The sequence below is a fragment of the Taudactylus pleione genome, unplaced genomic scaffold, assembly GCF_031769625.1.
Source record: "Taudactylus pleione unplaced genomic scaffold, aTauple2 ptg000114l, whole genome shotgun sequence".
Lineage (NCBI taxonomy): Eukaryota > Metazoa > Chordata > Amphibia > Anura > Myobatrachidae > Taudactylus > Taudactylus pleione.
Genome location: NW_028284516.1, coordinates 14,400,880 through 14,420,823, shown reverse-complemented (window position 1 = coordinate 14,420,823; position 19,944 = coordinate 14,400,880). Strand labels below are relative to the sequence as shown.

The 19,944-nt window shown below is 44.3% G+C and overlaps 1 protein-coding gene and 1 pseudogene across 2 annotated transcripts in view; one reads left to right on the top strand and one right to left on the bottom strand.

The window, feature by feature from the left end:
* PAG1 (phosphoprotein membrane anchor with glycosphingolipid microdomains 1) overlaps positions 1–16,986 on the bottom strand; it is a 247,777-nt gene extending 230,791 nt beyond the window's left edge. For both annotated transcript variants that reach the window (XM_088471548.1, XM_088471547.1), the window contains exon 1: positions 16,775–16,986. The gene's annotated coding sequence lies outside the window, so the exon portion shown is untranslated. The remainder of the gene's footprint in view (positions 1–16,774) is intronic.
* Positions 10,491–19,944, top strand: part of LOC148524968 (kelch domain-containing protein 7B-like) — a 30,771-nt pseudogene continuing 21,317 nt past the window's right edge.

The following is a 19,944-nucleotide window of genomic DNA, read 5'->3' as shown; positions in this document are numbered from 1 at the left end:
CGCCACTGCTGCTGGACAGTGAGCTGGGACACGAGAGACCTATTCCAGGGACCACCGTTACAGAGAGCCACACACTGGTAACCGCTATTATGCATAACAACTATCAGCGGCTCACCAGCATATGCTGCTGCAAAGTCAGCAAGTCTGTGACTCTGACTCACCAAACGTGGTCACACAGCGTACCTGGAGCCCTGGAACAAAAATGTACATATTAGGCATAATTGTATTTGAGTGTCTGTGTCTGATTCAGCGCTGCCAAGGCTAAAAGCCACAGCGAAACGCACATCGGTGTCCTGCTGTGCATCAGATGCCTCATGTATGAATTGTGAATATTACATATATATTTTATTTATGTACCGATGCACTAACATTAGGAGAACTATACCTGGGTCTTGACTCTGCATGACCGTGGGGCTTGGTAGCACAGACAGTGTAATGGTTAGCATTACTGACACACAGCATTGAGGTTGTGGGTTCAATTCCCACTACGGCCCTAACTGTGTGGAGTTTGTATATTTTCCCTGTGCTTGCATGGGTTTCCGCGGAATATGTGTGCGCTATATAAAAAACTGGTAATAAATTAATAATAAATAAAGGTACATACAGTTATACCGGATATGTAAATTATCATACACCTCTAGACCCCATAGAATCTTCTTTATATATTCTTTCTAGATGTTATTGCGTGGGTATATATTTTTTTAATGGGGGGGTGCCAAACTGTAACTTGCCTCTGGGCGACTGATGAACTTACGCCCCTGAACCCAGCCAATGGTAAGATGTAATGTAACGATACATCACGCCCCCCATACACATTGCACAACGCGGATTACGACGGCGCGATGTACTGCATGTAAGAGCATCGTGTCGTTCATTGCCTCGTCCCATGTGAGGTGCAGCACAGCAGATGGGACGATACGATGAACGACTATTGTATATCATTCCGATCCGTGCCAGAACTACATTTGCATCGCACAATATATCAGAGTGTTCCCAATTTAGAATTGTTCAGATTCCTCTAAAAGAGAAAAAAAAGTTTTCAACAAAAAAATAAAAAAAATATATAGGAAAAAATAGAAAAATAAAAACATTTAGGCATGCATGGTAAATTGTAAAGTTACAAAGTGTTGCAGTACTAAATGTTCCCAGTCTGAAATATATTGTCTCAGGAAACATTCCTGTAAAATTCTGAAACCATGACTTTAGCCATCCAAAGAAATATTAAACATTTTAATATCCATTTCTTTTATACTACATTACACAAAGACATTTTCTCTCTGTTCGGGTAAAATACCATTAGACAAATCAGCCGTGATATAACAATGTTCTACTACAAATATGTGGACTATGCTTCACACCACCAAAGTAAAAATTTTTACCTGCAGATTGTGCTACAAGGTTATTATTTACAGTATATTTATTCCAGGATGACAGAAAAGCACAACAGACTTATTTCCCCATAGGACGAGCGTAAAAAAGCCCTAAATCAATTATTTAGCATGATGTTTTCAATAGCGTCTGAATCGGCTTGCCATTTTTGGTGGCAAAAAAAAGTAAAAAAATTCAGGGACAGTTTTCAAGCACAACTATGCTGGAGACTCTTGGAAATCCATAAATATCAATTAGTAGCAGGAAAGCTGTCAAAGGCAGGGCCCTCCATCCTCATGTTCCTCCCCAGCACTGTCCTTGCTTCCAGTGCTCCGGTCTCCTAGGGGCCCATTTATCAATAATCAAATATTTCAATGCGATCTAGGCGCGGTATCAGCACCCATGATAGCCATGCAGTATGCGATAATACCAGACAAATGTATTAAAAAGCTCATGCAGGGACAGGGGCTCCAAAAGGATTCCAGAGCTTGGTACATCTGACAGCTTTGCAACCCGCATAGAATGGGGGCTGAGGCTGTTTTTAGAATTGGTGGGGACCGCAGCAGATATTGAAGATCCCTCCATAATACATCTAGGGGGATACTTAATATTTGCAAACATACCGCAAAAGCGGGTGTTTTACAGGAATTATGGTGCAAGTTTGTAATGGTAAATAGTCACCCTTGTCCCTTTTAGCAACTCTGAGTCTGTGTGCTCGCCCTTCACTGGGTACAGTCTCATTGAGGTATGAACAGACTTCCTCACCTTTTAACCCACCTCCACATGACTGCCAAGATACCCACCCAACCTGTGTCTCTGGACTGCGTCCTATCTAGTGTGTCAATTTACTGCCCTGTACTGTCCAATGACGTAATTTAACATGTACTGTACCAGTGCTATGTCATGTTACTATATGTATACCCTGTATGGCACTGCGGAAATGGCTCGATTCAATTCAACGCGAATTAAATAGCGCCTTAAAGGAGCTCCCGAATCTATTCAATTCAGTGCGCTGTTAGGTCAGAGAATGCCCATTCTCGTGCCCCTCGTGCCTTAAACATGGTGTTTAGTCGCATTCTACGACTAAACTGCCTGGCGCAATGTTTCCGCTGCGCTAAGGGCAGAAAACAGCAATGCGCCAGGAGTTTTGTCGGATTTCTGCTCGCACCCCAGGAGGGGTGCAAGAAGAAATCCTTAGTCGGGCTTAACAGTGCGTTAAATTGAATAGCTCCGGGAGCTCCTTCCTGACACTATTCAATTCGTGTTGAATTGAATCGTGCCATAAGTGGCTAATAATTTTATTTGAAAAAAAAAAAAAAAATCACATCCTCATTAACACCAGGATCACCAACACTACCTGTTATGTGAAGGCCATCATAGGATTACTTTAATATAGTATACCCTTGAAAAAGAGATTATTTATCTAAATACTGTATATATATTTTTAAATAAATTAATTTTCCAGTGACTGTCTATTGGCCAGTGGCAATGTAACAGGCAGTAGTTTGCGGTTATATATTGTATGAATGGATGATGGTAGATGATTAGTACAATAAAATAAAAAAATATATAATATAATATATATATATATTTTTTTATCTTTTTTTTTTCAGACTACCAATCAGGGTCTGCATGGAATGAGCAGAGGACCTGATTCAGAGCCGGACGCTATTTGCGGACGCTCGTTCAGAAAAAGGGGCTGGCTATTTAAATTAAGCGCTCGCTCTTTGTGGTCTGTTGACGCCTCTATGTCTGAACGAGCGAACAAAACATGCGCTCACTATTTAGGAAAAAACGCCCCCTGGCCGCTCGCATCCTACGTCATCTCCGCTATTTATTTGATTAATCGAGTACATCGAAAGGCGTATGAACTGCTCGCAGTGCTTGTGGTTGGATTTTCCTACCGCAATCATGCGAGCAATTCAGGCTAAAATACAACCAAGTGACGTGGTCAATGACGCTGCTTTGTTAATTATGCACTCCCATTAAACGCCCGTTTTGACCGTTTGGCACGCCTGCGTTCGGATCTCCACTCCCCGTTTTCAAGCACCTTCCCCTGTTACCACCCACAAACGCCTCATTCTGTCACTCAAATTAGCAGATATTCGCTATTATGCGAGCACACGATTTTCGACCGCACTGACTGGTTCGCGCATGCGTACTAAAACCCATACGCATGTGCAGATGTGCGAACATCGCTCGGAGCGAACGAGCGGCTCTGAATGAGACCCAGAGTACACGATTTACTAGGTATAATACCTTGCAGTATCTAGTTTGCATGCCAGAGCAGCAGGTAATGTGTACTACAATAGAGTCATTTAGCTTTAAAACAATATTTCCCACATCCTTTGAAGTCTCCATGTCTTAAGGCCCCCATACATCAGCAATTGATTCCAGCAATCGTGCAATTTGCATTCAATTGTGTATAAAAATATTTCCCTTTTTCAATCGCTTGTGGCAATTCTGCAATCTGCAATTGATTGAAAGAGGGAAATATTTTTATACACAATCGATTGCAAATTGCACGATTGCTACAATCAATTGCTGATGTATGGGGGCCTTTATAACGGGTCCAGATTAATATTTTACTGTAGTTTGAATATACACGGATTCTAGAACAGACAGACCTTAGATCCACTATAGAATACAGTAACAGAGGATGAATGTGATTGCTAGTACAAGTGATCAGGAGGGCTGTAAGGGAGGAAAGCTACCTGCACACCATTACTCAATGTCTTACTACGTTCTACATACATAGAAATACAAGGCATTCCATGCTACATCAAACCCCAACTAAAGCATTAAATGCAACCAGTCATACCTTCTATGTTTTATCAGCACGTGATAATCCTTTATTTCACAGAAGGGATTAAAATCCAGTTGAAAATTGCTTTCAGTAACCCCTTCTAATTCCACTCCAATCATCCAATATCTGCGTCTGCTGCCCAAGTGCTGTCATCTCTAATACAGCCCCGCATGGATGAATAATACTTTCGACAGTACATGCAATCTAGTAGCAGTGGTCAGTCCCAGCATGCACCCGGGGAAATCAGCCTCACGCAGAATAATGAGGTGTCTCTGGGGACACGAATATCCCTTCAGCAGATGGGCTAGAATCTGCCGTGCTGATCTGCAGCTGTAACAGGTAAAGATCAGACATGTGGATGTACAAATCTTTATGCTTATTTATATAGGACCTACATAATCCACAGCGCTTTAGAACTAGGAATAAGAAAAGTAATTTAAACAACACTGGAGTATTAGCAAACAGAGTGGTTAGAGGGCCCTGCTACCAAGATTATAATCTATAGAAAAATAGGAGTTTGCTTTATACACAAGGGGAATAAATGCTTAGTGGGGCTACATGGTCCAGCAATGTTGGTTTGGGGGTTAGACTGTTTGGTTTAGACTGTAATAGGAGAAAAAGGGGACCATTTACTAAGCAGTGTTAGGAGACAGAGTGAAAAGTGATAAGAAAGTGACAAGGTGCCAGCCAATCAGCTCCCAACTGTCATCTCACTGTGTTTGAAAAATGACAGTTGGGAGCTGATTGGCTAGCACCTTGTCACTTTTCACTCTGTCTCCTAACACTGCTTAGTAAATAGACCCCTAAAAGTTTTCAGTGAGCTGTGTAGAGTGGTGGTAATTGGAGGGGAGATTGCCTAGGCCAGTGGTTCCCAAACTTTTTTGAATCACGGCGCCCTAGTGCATCAGAATTGTTTTCACGGCACCCCTAAGCCAACAGTAGGTTATTGAGAAATTCAGAAAAAACTGTAGAGAAGTAGTAAAGTGAAGTAAATTGTGCTCCCCTGTCATCCTTAGGGTCAGTTATGTAGTCGGTGACAGGTTTGTGCTTCTGTTTGTCCACATATTTACATTACATTGACCATAAATATTTTGATTGGTGATGGACCATCAAACTGAGGGACCCTTGCAAGTGTCCCGAGGCACTCCAGGGTGCCATAGCACAAAGTTTGGGAACCACTGGCCTAGGCTAGGGAGTTACGATTGAACAGTACACTACAATTCTCTTTAGTTCCTAGCAGAGCTGTCACTATTAAAACACACTAATGAGTCCCAAACAGGGTGAAACAGTGTGACTGCAAGACTATCATGCTTTGAATGCCCAGTGGGAAAAGAAAGGACTTAAAATAAAAGCTGCCACGTACAGAACGGTGCTCTCAGACATGATTGCTTGTGTATAGGAGATCCTTATTGGAGTATAGTCACTAGGGAGGATATTTAGAGGTCTCTCTGACCTTACTCACCTTATTTGTATTCTTCAAGTTTAGTATTAAAACATGCAAATGTATGCGTTTCCTGACCACAATCTATCAACTTGGCAAGCTAGTGACAGCAATGGTGACCTCAAGTAAGACTGGAGTTTATGAAATGAACTGCTCCTACTATTGTACAGCCCGCAACGATGACGTTAGTGCATGTCGGCCATAAGATATTTCCCACAAGCTATTTTTTCTGCTGTGTGCTAGTATTAGGAGCATCCAGTGATGGCCATCGATGGTTGACTATTTTCAACCATCGATTGAAATGATCAATGGTTTGGTCATCAATGACTAAGTGCTACTGATGTTTTCCCCAACATTAAGCACCATCAATTGTGTAGCATCAGTGCCTTGACATCGGCTATAGATCGATAGTCATCCCTAGGTGCATATTTGCACTAGATACATTGGGGGTATTTAATTGCCAATGAGGTCTACAAAGTGCTGTCGAAATGATGTTGAGTCAGTCACAGTGGTGGCAGCACTTCTCGACAACCTACATCACCATTTTCTCTCACACTCTACAGTGATGTGCAGGGACAGTTGGCACGGTTGGGGTACTGTATGTTACCACAATGGCCACAGATCATGGATAATTTAATACAGGGTTATAGTACACTATGGAAAGTATAGTAAACTTTTTGTAAGAGACTTCAGTTCTTTGTTAAAGATTCTACTGTATTTCCTTTTATATAGAGGAAATGCCCCGGAAATTCCACATACAACCTTTATGACTAGGGTCTCTGCGCATGACAAAAATACGCAAACAGCAACAATACTGGGTTTTTAGATGTTTTTGGATAAAGGGTGTTCAGATAAGACCATTTACGCATCATTCACCCTTATATAATTGTTATATAACAATGCTGCCTATTTCAAAGTGACTTAGAGGTCTATGCACTAAGCCTTGGAGAGAGATAAAATGAATGGAAAGTACCAACCAACCAGCTCCTAACTGTCATTTTTCAAACATAGCATGTAAAGTGACAGTTAGGAGCGGATTGGTTGGTACATTTGAAGTCTGGAATAAAGGAGGAGTTTTACCAAATTAAAATGTAATTACACTAAATTCCCATTATACAACAACATAGACAGGTGAAGAGGAAGCATATAAGGCTACCATACATTATTTTCAGGACGCAGTCATGAGGTCGACAGCCACAATGTCAATAGTTATGATGTCGGCATTGTTAAAATGTTGACAGGCAACATGGCAGCATCCCCAGAATGTCGATATGTTCACAATGCCGACATTAGTGTTATGTCGTGGGACGGTTAGGCACTAGGGGTAGGTTATGGTTAGGCTGCAGGGGAGGGGAGGGTATGGTTAGGCACTACGGAAGGGGATGTTAGGTTAGGCACTAGGGCAAGGTTAGGGTTAGGCTACAGGGTAGGGGAGGTTAGGGTTAGGCACTAGGGGTAGGTTAGGGTTAGACTGTAGGTGAGGGAAGGTTACGGTTAGGCTGCGGAAGGGGACCGTTAGGGTAAGGCACTAGGGGGAGGTTAGGGTTATTCTACAGGGGAGGGGAGGTTAGGGATAGGCACTAGGACAGGGGTGGGGTACCTTTTTTCTGCTGAGGGCCAGTTTGATATATATAACATTATTTGCGGGCCTGGTGCAGGCCATGCCCCCTATGTGTGATGTCACACATGGGCAGGGCCACAATTGCCGGAGATTACAGCAATGCCCGGAGCATCCTTAGGAGCTGTAAGGGCAGCGGTGTGACCGTCTGAAGTGTCCTAAGGACGCTCCAGGCGGCTCTGCTGCATAGATTTTGTCTGCAGGGTGCCATTCTTGGCACCCTGCTAGCCAAATGAGGCTAGCAGAAAAAAGCTCAGAGGGCCAGATCAAATGATTCCGTGGGCCTTATATGGCCCCCGGGCCGGAGGTTCCACATCCCTGCACTAGGGGAAGGCTAGGGTTAGGCTGCAGGAGAGGGGAGGTTAGGGTCAGGCACTAGGGGAAGGTTAGGGTTAGTCACAAATGGGAAGAATACAGCCGCTCTGTAAGAGGTCTGTGCTGGAACTGCCCCACATGTGACCACAGGGACCAGGAAGACACTGCAGGAGATGCCGCTGCTGCCAGGAGCGGGTATGTACGCACTAAACCACCAGGGATGGATTGTTGGCATTTTATGTCAATATTTCAGCAGTGCCCACATGATGAATGTCGACCTTATATACCACACCCATTATTTTCAGTTCAATACGGATAACCAAGCACACTGTTTGTTACTAAGGCCTGTATTCAATTGCCAGCGAAAAGTCTGCTAAGTTTCGTCTGCCAGACTTTTCGCCTACATGTCACTTTTCGTGCGTGCGCCCGCTTTTCGCCCTGTTTAAATCCAAAGGACGCGAAAACGCATCCCGGCGAAACTCAAACAGGCGAAAAGTGCTGTCAGATTTGGGGAAATCAGCCTGACAGCCCCCAAAAGATGCATTGGCATCAGTATGGATACCCCGGAAATGCCCTGCTGAAGGTATTTGTTGTGCTTAAATGCTCTCAATATCTGCTATTTAGCGTATTTGCACAAGTGGTGAAGAATAGCATTTAGCAGGGTTTTTTTGCAAAAATAAGTAGTTCCAGTAAATTTGGGGTACATGAAGATGGGTGCAGGCATGGTAAAAAAAAAAAAAAAAACAACTCACCTTCAGCAAGCACCTGCAATCAAAAAAGCACCTGGAGCACACTTTGGGGACCCCCTGGAGTCTATTTCGCTAATTTTTAAAGTTTGTCCCCCAACTTTGAAATTTTTCACCCCCAAAATGATAGTACTTTTTTGGGGTGATCTAACGTATTTTATAAACTTTTTATGACGCAGTTTACCTTTGGGGGGACTGTTCCAAGGCTGCAGGGGTGTTCCCGCAACTTTGCTCCCCAAACCCCCAATTCTAGACTTTTTTCCGCCTGCATCTTCCGCTGGTTACAAGGCGCAGACTTCTCTCACAGGCGAAAAGTCTTTGGAATCGAATACGGGGAGAAGTTCTCGCCTAGCGAAATGACGTCATCAGCAGAAACTTTTCGCAGAAAACAGCTTATCGCGGCAAATTGAATACAGCCCTATTTTGGAAATGTGGTTTACTCTACACATGCAGAATCCTTGCAACATATAGTTATAGAAAACAGTGAAAGAAATGTTGCCAAACATCCCAGTGGCTGCAGCAGAGTTTACATACAGCAATGGTGGGCTCAGTACATAACACAGAAGCAATTCCACTGAACACCCTGCACGGACAAAGCATATTGATTGTATGTAATTTCACCAGCTCTGGCCTATTGACACTCATCAATATTTCTGCCACTAACAGAGCAAAAGGTCTGAAAGAAAGGATGAAGACTGATTAAATGCTATTAATAGATTATTTGTGGATAGAACGGATTCTGATTTGTATTTACAGAACAATATATACAAAACAGCATGCAACTAACTATATTCACAGAGAGCGATCACACAATCTTCCCCAAGATAGAATGTGATAATGAATTTGAAAAGCAAAACGGATATTATAAAAAGGACTTAGGGGTCCATTTACTAAGCCTTTGATGGAAATAAAGTGGACGGAGATAAAGTCCCAATCAATCAGCTCCTGTCATGTCACAGGCTGTGTTTGAAAAATTACTTGGGCTTGGGACTTTGGAGCAGATTCAGACCCGCTCGCTAGGATGTGATCGCACGTAGCTGGCCAATATTTGCAATCTGCGCATGCGTATGTATCGCAATGCGCGTGAGCGAACCACTGTGAAAGATCAGGAAGCGTTCACTCGCTAAGGATAGACAGCCCAGCTGAATGAGTGACAGGAGAGGCCGTTTGTGGGTGGTAACAGGGGCTGGTCACTAGAAATGGGGGAGTGGAGGTACGAACGCAGGCGTGCCTGAGTGTTTCAACGCCGTTTCAGAGGCATGCATAATTAACAGGCAGAGTCATAGTACACGTCACCTGGTTGTATTTCACACTGTAGTGATCACAGCGCTTACTGCAAGGTATAGTCAACCCCAAGTGATGCGATCACATCCGATGGTGGTAGATGTACCAATTAACAGGCAATGTTTTCATGCACTTCCAGATGACGTGCGCAAGTGGGGGTCTGATGAATGGCTGGTGGGCGTCTGCATACACAAAGTGATCGCACGCCAAGACATAGTGGGCATGCTAATGCCTTGACGTACGATCGCCTGCCTTCGAGCGTTAATTTGCATATGCTGGGAGCGAGCGAAAGCATCTAGCGAGTGGCTCTGAATGAGCTCCTTTATCTCCGTTCACTTTATCTCAATCCAAGACTTAGTAAATAGATCTCTTACTTTGGAGAACACAAGGAGCTTGTAATATCTGCAGTAAGGAATAGAGTTGGCCACACACTACTCATGCAAACCGACAGACTAAATGACTGGTGAGTGATTGTCGTACAATGTATGGTACTGAATGATGATCGCTTACAGCCTGAAGACAGTTAAAAAACTGTCTGTATTATTCTGTATGGTTTTAAAACATGTCCTACAATCCACCCAACTGTTAGTAATCAAGATGGTCTCTAAACATAGTGTAATGTATGAAGGAGCACCAACTATCGGGCAGTTGCGCTAACCTTCTTCCCTTAGAAGCCATGGGCAACTTGTGGCCATTGGGTTGCACAGTTATAGGTGCCTGAAGAGGCTGCCTGCTCGTTTCAGAGTTAGCAGATATGGTTCTGCCTCAAACCTTCACTGGAGGCCCCCAGTTTATTCCTGCTTGATGCCCAGATGGCCTTTTTTTGATGCTTTATGTCCCATTGGGCCCACCACTTATTCTGTTTCATCCCCAATCACACTATGCCAGCAGCGTATCAGAGATCAAAGAAGAATGACATCCAGTCTATACCACCTGCCCTTCCTCATTCCTCTGAAGGAAAGAGCTGTGAGATTCCTGCTTAATGTAGTAAAGCAAGGCAACACCACTGGCGGTTCAAGGTTTCTCGGCACCCTAGGAAACACTTCAGCCTGCTGCCCCAACAACATCCCAGACACTCAGGTGAAAGTTCAATGTCCATGCACCTACTGTAAAGTATTTCTTTTATATGAGCCCAAAGAAGCGAATTGCTCTTATATTGTACACCCTCCAAGCCTTACCTCACCACAGGGAGAGCATCTTATAAGTTCCATAGCCCCTGCCAGTATTAAATCCAACAAGGAAGTTTCTTTCAAAGAAATACATAATTTTGTGATACTGTAGCAAACTCGGTGGTGCCCCCAACATCCTGGCGCCCTAGGCAGTTTCCTAAAGCTGCTTAATGGTAGAGCCGTCTCTGGGTAATGCCAAGTACACACTACATGATGTGTAACCCGGGTGATATGTTGGCCCGACATATCGTCCTGCGGGTACACATTGAGCGATGTAATGAATGACAGAACGATCCCTCTTTCCGTCCTTCATTACCTGCAACGGTGCAGCATGCGATATGGTCCAGTTGGCCGTGCAGCATGGCCGACTGGACGATATCGCATGGGTCCGCGGGAGCGAGCAGATAGTCCGTACACGCTATGCGATCCGCATAATCTATCGTTCCGATCCGCAATGTAATGATAGATCGTTCAACGGATCGCATAGTGTGTACCAGGCTTAAGTCTTCTTATGCAGACCTTGCTATGCACCAGAGTGCTGCATGTTTATTATTATTTCCCCGAGACATTCTCCATCGTGTGGCACATTAACCACCATAAACGTAACAGGCCGACTTCTCTGTGCTGTGCCCGTTCCAGGGTTACAACTAACTTCCAGCCTTACACCTAAAGCTGATGGAAAATCTGGTCCTTTTTACGGACAAGAATGATATAATCTCATTACTATGCAGATTTCTTTAACATGCGATCTCCCCATTTATACTCGAAATATGACGGTACTGCACTATCCCTATTCAATTATTTTAGGGAGGTGCCATCACCTAAACTTTAGATTCTAAATTCTATGCATATGAAGGGAAATAAAGTCTATACGTCAGTGACATCCTACATGAATAATACGATTACCATGTTTTATTAGCATATAATTACAATTCTTCAGTCTCTTACTGCATCAAGGGACCTATGTATCAAAGTGTTTTTTTACATAAATGTATTTATTATTTGTAGTGTACCTATGTATGGGTTGGGTATGGGATGCAGGCGCTCGGGATCCCGGCAGTCAGAATCTCAATGGCGGCATCCCGTGAGGGTTAGGATACCGACACCTAACCCTCCTATCCTGGGGCTAAACCTAACCTTTCCCCCCTGGTGCCTAAATCTAACCTTCCCCTCCCCCTAAACCAACCCTTCCCCTAGTGCCTAACCCCTAATCCCGCTACTTACCTTCGGGATGCCGGCACGGGGATTCTGACAGGTGTCAGGATTCCGCGCTGGCATTCTCAGCCGGTTCTGCACAGGGCGCGGCTCCCCCTGGCACAATGCAGGAGATTTTAAAGAAATCTCCAGCAGTGTGCTAATTAGCACTTCAGATCTCAGTCCCCATTATGGGGACTACGATCTAAACCCTATGTACTAAACTCAGTAGTTTCAGATGGTGTAAACTACTGTACTACTATACATCAGCAATCGATTGTGGCAATTCTGCAATTTGCAATCAATTGTGTATAAAAATCTGCAATGTATGGGCTTCACAGATCGCAGATTGCAACCAAAAAGTGATTGGAATTGTTAAATCAGATTGTCCAACATGTTGGATTTCACAGATGGATTGGGGCTGTAGATTGCTAGTGTATGGACATGATCAGCAGATCTGCAGACAGTTACTAGTAAAATGATGGAGCCTTTCAAGATTGGCAGATCTGTTTGCTGCAATCGATCTGCAAATCACTAAAAAAGATCTGTAATGAGCCCCATCCATCTGCGATGGATTGCCGCGATCCCGCTATGCTGCAACCCGGCATCGCGGGATCGCAGAAATCCAACATGTTGGATTTTCCCGATTTGATGATCGCAATCAAAAAATGATCGTGATCGTCAAATCGGCGACATTTAACATGGAAAATGTCTGCGATCCGGCGACGGATCGCAGAACATCGATGGTGGGAGGTCGGCGTTTCCACCCGGAAACGCTGGCACTTCCCATCGCATCGCAAAATCCGGTGTCTGATGTATGGCCACCTTAATGTATGGGTACAGATTGCTGGATTGGCAAATCCTAAAATTGGGCAATAAATCTTCAAATTGTTCAATTGTGGTTTTCAGATTGCTGATGTATGGGGGGGTCTTTACCTCTTGTTGTTACCATGGGGAAATAGCAAGCTTTATGTAACCATCAGAATGTTACCTCCCTCTTCGGTCTAATTTAAGAAAAGATATGAACGACTGAACGATTTTTAAATCGTTATCGTTCATATTTGAAGGAAAAATCTGACCGTGTGTATGCACCATTAATTTCAATAGGCCACAAGTTATTATCTTAAAACAACAAGCCTTGTCCTTCACTTATCCACCCTGTGGCATGGAATTGTGGTGAATATTTCATGACCTGATCACACATTAGCACAAAACATTATTGCCATTGTTGAGGTACAATTAATCTGAATTGTTAAAACTAATTTAATTAGCTGTGGGACCGCATATTGGTCAGTAGGCAAAACACAGAACCAGTATCTCAATCTCCAGTTAAAAAATAATAATTTAACCTTGCAAACCACGACTTTAGATGGTCATGAGTGCAGGTAGACATTATTATATTTTCTTGTATGCGGTTTGTACCCATGCACAATAAAAATGGACCATTATGTAAATGATACATCACAATTTCTTTTCAGCACTAACAGGCGGTTGGTTATTTTCAGACAGTCTTTAGAAATTCCGTACACCCATTATTCCAAACTTGTAAATAGATTTTGAATACCATAACAGATTTCAAGTGACAGAGGACCTGATTCACTACGGATCGCAATATTGCGTACGCAGGCAGTTCAACTGCGATATCATGCTAATCCACTGCGATCGCAATGCAAACTCAGCACAACATAAGGACGCCCACTTTACATAGCACACATCCGTAATGCTTAGCAGAATAGCGAAACCATTGGTACAATCGAGTATCATCGCAGCCTCACGAACACTTGCACAAGCCCTGACCTTACTCAGAAATTGCTAACAACCATGCACGCTATGAGACCTCACACTGCGTATGGAATCGTAGTGGCTAATTTATGCACGCCCCTGCAACGGCGTGCGAACGCACTAGCATGCCTGCGATTCCCCAACCACCCCCCTGTAACCACCTGTCAATCACTCTGCGAGGGGGCTGCGTGGTCTCTGCGATCGCTATAGCTAGTTTGCGCACTGCGATGCATGCGCAGAACGCAACAATCGGCTGATTGCATACGTATTAACAAGTGCGATCTAAGCTGAATCAGGCCCAGAGTACAAAGAGTCAAAAATTTAAGCCCTTCTCATTTTCCAGCAATTTCTCATCAAGCATGCAGTAAGCAATGTAACATAAGCCCTGGCCTGGCATGTCATTTACAATAGAGGCTTTTATAGAAGCATTAGTGGTTTATTATCAATCCGTAATCTAAACCTTTTAGCAGATTATCCAGTAAAACACAAATGTGTAAAACAAAAAAAAGACAATACTGGTCTAAAGAGCAATAGAAAAACAAAAACAAAACACCTTCAAGTGACTTTATTTTATTATCTTGCACATTTTATCCTGCAGCTTTTACTTGCTATACGCCTGGCGACTTGCTGCACTTTCTGACAAGTTTTTGGGGTATATTCATTGTATTTTCAAAACCCTTCATTTTTGCAGATTGTGCCTGCCAGATTTAAAAGGGCAATAATATTTAATGCAAAAGAAGCCTGATTTTGCATATACTATTATTGCCCTTTTAAATATGGCAAGCAAAATCGTCAAGAATCGTGTGTTGTGAAATTCCATTGCTTAGTAAATATACCCCTTGGTATGACAAGAACAGACAAAAGTTTTGTTTCACTTTATGATTATTGCTTTCCATTTTCCTGCGAGGGGTGTAGTAGGTATTACCGCCGGCCGCATGGTTCAAATCCCGACAGCAGAAGCCCGGCAGGGGTGAAGATCCCGATTGCTAATTAAGGTAAGTGCTGCTAACCCTACTCCCTACCCTAACCCTCCCTTAGAGGTGCCTAACCCTAACCTCCCCACCTAGTGCCTAACCCTAACCCCCCCACCTACTGCCTAACCCTAACCCCCCCACCTAGTGCCTAACCCTAACCCTCCTTCCCCGCAGCCTGAACCGAAGCCTCCAGGCAGGGGAGGCCTAACACTACCCTCCCCCCGGGGATCCCTAACCCTAACCCCCCCCTTCCCCTAGCCCAACCCTAACCCTCCCAGGGGGGTGCCTAACCCCAAGTCCTCCCGGGAGCCCTAAAACCTAACCCCCCCCCCCCCCCCCTTGCTGGGATTAGACAGTCGGGAAGCCGGCGGTCGTCATTTAGACCGTCAGCTTCCTGACTACATCCCCCTGGTGAGACTATATAGCTCGGATGTGCTCCCTGCACTGAATATGTATCTACATAGAAAGCATCTTTGTGATGTATCCCAGGGCTACAAAAACAAAAAATAAACAGTAAAGCTCGGAAGGAAGGAAGCAATGCAGGTAAAATTGTAAGAGGACAGGGAAATAAAGCCGTATGAGAATAGAAAATCAATTAAATACAATAAAGCTTTTCGAAACCTGTTAGTAAATAACAGTCTGCCTATCCATAGCTTGACATGAATATATAGTTAAAATATAATCAGGATGTGAGAATATTTAAACTATAATGGGTGGAAAGAAGAGGAAGGGAAAAACTAATTTTGCACAAAGTTCAACAAGATTTATTAATATCTGCATGTTTATTTTACTATAGGTAAAGGAACTAACAAGCTACTAAGCCTGGCAGGGATACCAGGGGGTATATTTACTAAAGTGCAGGTTTTTAGAAGTGGAGATGTTACCCATAGCAACCAGATTCTACAACATTTATCTAGCACCTTATAGAAGATAATAGCTAGAATCTGATTGGTTGCTATGGGCAACATCCCCACTTCTCAAAACACTCACTTTAGTAAGTATACTCACACAACCATCTGTGGTCAATAGGCAGATTCAGAAAGATCACACCCAGGTACTCGTGTCATTCCACCTTAAGATATTTTAACCCTTTACAAACTATGGTTTATGGACATATATAGAATTACACATGAGTTGATATCAATATGGTCACATAAACTGTGCAAGGAATGAGTCATTATATAACAAAAACCAGTTCACATCTGCCCCCACTTCATGGATTCCTGATAAAGCAAACAAATGTACTGTATGTATCACTATTTATTAAAAAAGGATCCGGACAAAATACAGACAGTCGGGATGCCGGCTCGGTATCCTAACCATCGGGATTCTGACCACTGGGATCCCGAGAACCGGCATCCCGTACCCAACCAGTCTGTGCAACACAATAATCCATTGGAATGGGTTCAGTACAGATGTCGGGATTCTGGCACCAGCATTCCGACTAACATATAAAGAAACACATTAAACTTCACCTTGCAAAACTCAAGTGTCCTTATATATCTACAGCTATACATTCAGGAGTATATACACACTGCAATCCCTCACCATAAAAAATATTCTGTACTGTATATAGTTAAATGGGTAGTTACACCTACAAGGCACAACATACAGTAATTGTTTAGCTTACTGCAGGAGCAGATACAGTATAGAGAATTACTGTACCATCCCCAATGCTTTGCAGCAGCCCTGCTCTGTGCTACTGATATATGCATTAAAGCACATCCATATAAATATACGCTGCTCAGTATATATGGTAACAGATGACCAGCACACACATGGAATGGGAGAAGCATTAAGCCAATAAAATGCTATTTAACAAGGAGCCTGGGCATGTTATTGGTTAATCTGCTCTGAAAGAACACAACTAGCACCACAATACTATATGTAACACAGAATCCAGTATAGATACAGAATTACATGCATAGGGGAAGGGGGTTTTAGTGACAATACAGCCACCACCTAGGTCCTAGCCTAATCTGCTTGTCCTAGCAGCATTCCTAGAGAGCAAAAGTCTGCAGTGTCCTATCTGTGTACAGCATTGCCCTGCAGCCTATATATAGGAGGAGGATCTCACCGGTCAATGCACTCCAGTCTCCAGGTCCATACACACCATCCACCGGCAGCAGCAGATTGGGAGGTCAGAACTCCAGTACAAGGCAGCTGCCACTTCTGCAACCCCCAGAGAGGAGCACTAACATAGCCTGCAGCACATGTGCCCAGCACAGCCCCTGCCCCTGTCCATCAGCACCTCTCAGCTCCCGCTTCCAGAGCACAGCCTGTGACAGTATCTGCAGCAGCATACATGCATTACTCTGGCATCCCCCCTCCCAGTTCTCAGGCCAAGCAGCTCCCACGTCATGAATATTCATAAGGAGGAGTCTCGCTAATTGCAGAGCTCATCACCCACACCTACTTGTTCCATGCATGACCTCTCCGAGGGAACGGTGTCTGGCACTTCTGCTTAGACAGAAATCTGACATCTGTACTGACAATATATACTGCAATAGGAAATTGGTAATGCAGATCTAATGTATTACTTGACTATTGTAATATTTATACGTGTTCCCTATAAGTAATTGGCACATTTGTTATAATTAGTAGTTGCCACGCCTTGTTTGCAAACCCCCCCTTCCATTTTTTTTTTATCAATGGTAACCTTGAAAATAATGTTTACAAAAAGAAAAAGCATATTTGTTTTGTATGAACATATAGGCCATTATCTATAATAGAAATAATCTGTGTCTGTATTATATGTACATTTTAGTTTTATGAGGTAGTATAATGATCCAGATCATCTGAGCAATTTATACCCCTTTTACACCGAAGCTAAAACCCGGGTTTTTGAAGGGTTAACCCGGGCAGCTCCCTGGTGTAAAAGGGCAGAGAGTTGGATCGCCGGGTCGAGTGACCCGGCAATCCAACCCAGGTAACTAGCAGGGCTTAACACGGGCGTAGCCCATGAAACCCTGCTGTGAGAACAGCGCACTCCGGGTCCCGAGTCGGCGTCGGCAAAATTCCGGTCTGATCCGGATAGGAACTTTGGGCCTGATTCAGAGCTGGACGCTATTGCGCTCGCTCGTTCAGAAAAAAGGGGTGGCTAGTCAAATGAACCGTTCGCTCTTTGTGGTCTGTTCATGCCTCTAGGTCTGAACGAGCGAACAAAACTTGCGGCCGTTTTTTGGAAAACTATGCCCCCTGGTCGCTCGCATCCTACGTCATGTCCGCTATTTATTAGATTAATCGAGTACATCGACCAGCGTATGAACTGCTCGCTATTCTTGTGGTTGGTTTTTCCTACCGCAATCATGCTAGCAGTTCTGACTATAAAATAACCCAGTGACGTGGTCAATGACGCTGCTGTATTAATTATGCACACCCATAAAACGCCCGTTTTGACCTTTAAGCACGCCTGCGTTCTGATCTCCACTCCCCGTTTTCAAGCACCTTCCCCTGTTACCACCCACATACACCTCCTCATGTCACTCAAAATAGCAGGCATTCGCTATTTAGCGAACAAACGATTTTCGTCCGCACTGACTGGTTCGCGCATGCGTATTACGATCCGTACGCATGAGCAGTTCTGCTAACATCGCTCGGAACGAACGAGCGCCCGCTTACGAGCGGCTCTGAATCAGGCCCTTTGTTCCAACTCTGGGTCAGACCCGGAATTTAGGTGGAAAAGGGGTATAAATAACACCCAGGTAATAAAAGTCACACAGAAGCAGGCTGGCTGCTTACTTGCACAATGGTTGGTGCAGCTACACAGCATGCATTTGAAGAACTCACTGCAAAGCAGCCATGCATCGTTTGAAGGGTGAGACATGATAGTGCCTGTTACAGTTTTTGTACTTAATTATCTACTTTATGACTTTGTAGACTACTAATGTGTATAGACCTAAATATGGTGGCATAGCCAGCTTTTGACAGGAGGGGGGAGTGAAGTTGGACAAATAGGTGCTGAATATATAGTATATACTAAATTAACCAATTTGTGTGTGTGTGTGTGTATATATATATATATATATATATATATATATAACACTGTATAGATATATATTTCTAAAAAAAAAAAATGTCAACAGCAACACTGAACCGAATACAAACATTACAAGATGAAAGTGTGTACCCCCCATTAAAATGGTTGTACAAAGAAAAAAATTAGCACATGCAGTTAATAATTCAATATTAATATATTTATGGACACCTGAGTATGCCATACATGCAGTGGCGTAACTACAGCCCCCGCAGACCCCGCGGTGGCGTGGGGGCGCGGAGGCTTGTGGGCTGCAGATTGCATGCGGACTAGCTGTCCGCATGAAATTCTGCTGAAAACGGGCCCTCCAAAAATGGCCGCCGCATAGGAGACATACACTAGAGGTCCTACTGGACCTCTAGCGTCTGTTACTGTTAGACACCCAGTGGCTCCCCGCTGTACTGTGATGAGGAGACAGAGAGGTACAGACAGGCAGGGACAGACTGGATTCCGCAGCGCAGCCTCCCTACCGGCAAACTGTCCGCTACTCCGCCTCCTTGCGACGCTGTCCTCAGCATCACCTCCCTCCAGTCAGTTTCCTCAGCTCCGCCTCCCTGCTGTCACTGTGTGTGTGCATGCACGCTCGGGGAGAGGAACGTTGAGGCAGCTCTGGCGTGTCCTCATGAGGACACCGCATGGGAACCATCCTCAGAAGCCAGCTCATAGTTTAAGCTGCCACTGTAGTCTGCCTTATTCACTATCCCAGCACTGAAGATGTGTGTATGTGTTCCTGCTGGGTGCTGAGCCGCCGCGGAGAGCCCACTGCTTGCCTTGATAGGGGGAGGAGAAGCAGCCAGTCTCAGGCAGCGCTGATCAAAGAAGTGCCCTGTTTGGTGCCGAGCCACCCACGGAGAGCGTTGGGGATGGGAAGGAGGAGATGCAGCCCGTCTCTGTCAGCAAAGGGGGGCTGAGAGGTACTGTAACTGGGACAAAGTAGTGTGAGCACTGTGAGGTGTAGGGAGTAGGATAGGGAAGAAGGTAGTGTAAAGCACAGGGGGTGGGGGGAAGCAGGTAGTGTGAGGTGCAGGGGGTGGGGGGAAGCAAGTAGTGTGAGGCACAGGGGGTGGGGGGAAGCAAGTAGTGTGAGGCACGGGGTGGGGGGAAGCAAGTAGTGTGAGGCACAGGGGGTGGGAGAGGGAAGCAGGTAGTGTGAGGTGCAGGGGGTGGGTGAGAGAAGCAGGTAGTTAAGGCACAGGGGGTGTGGAATAATA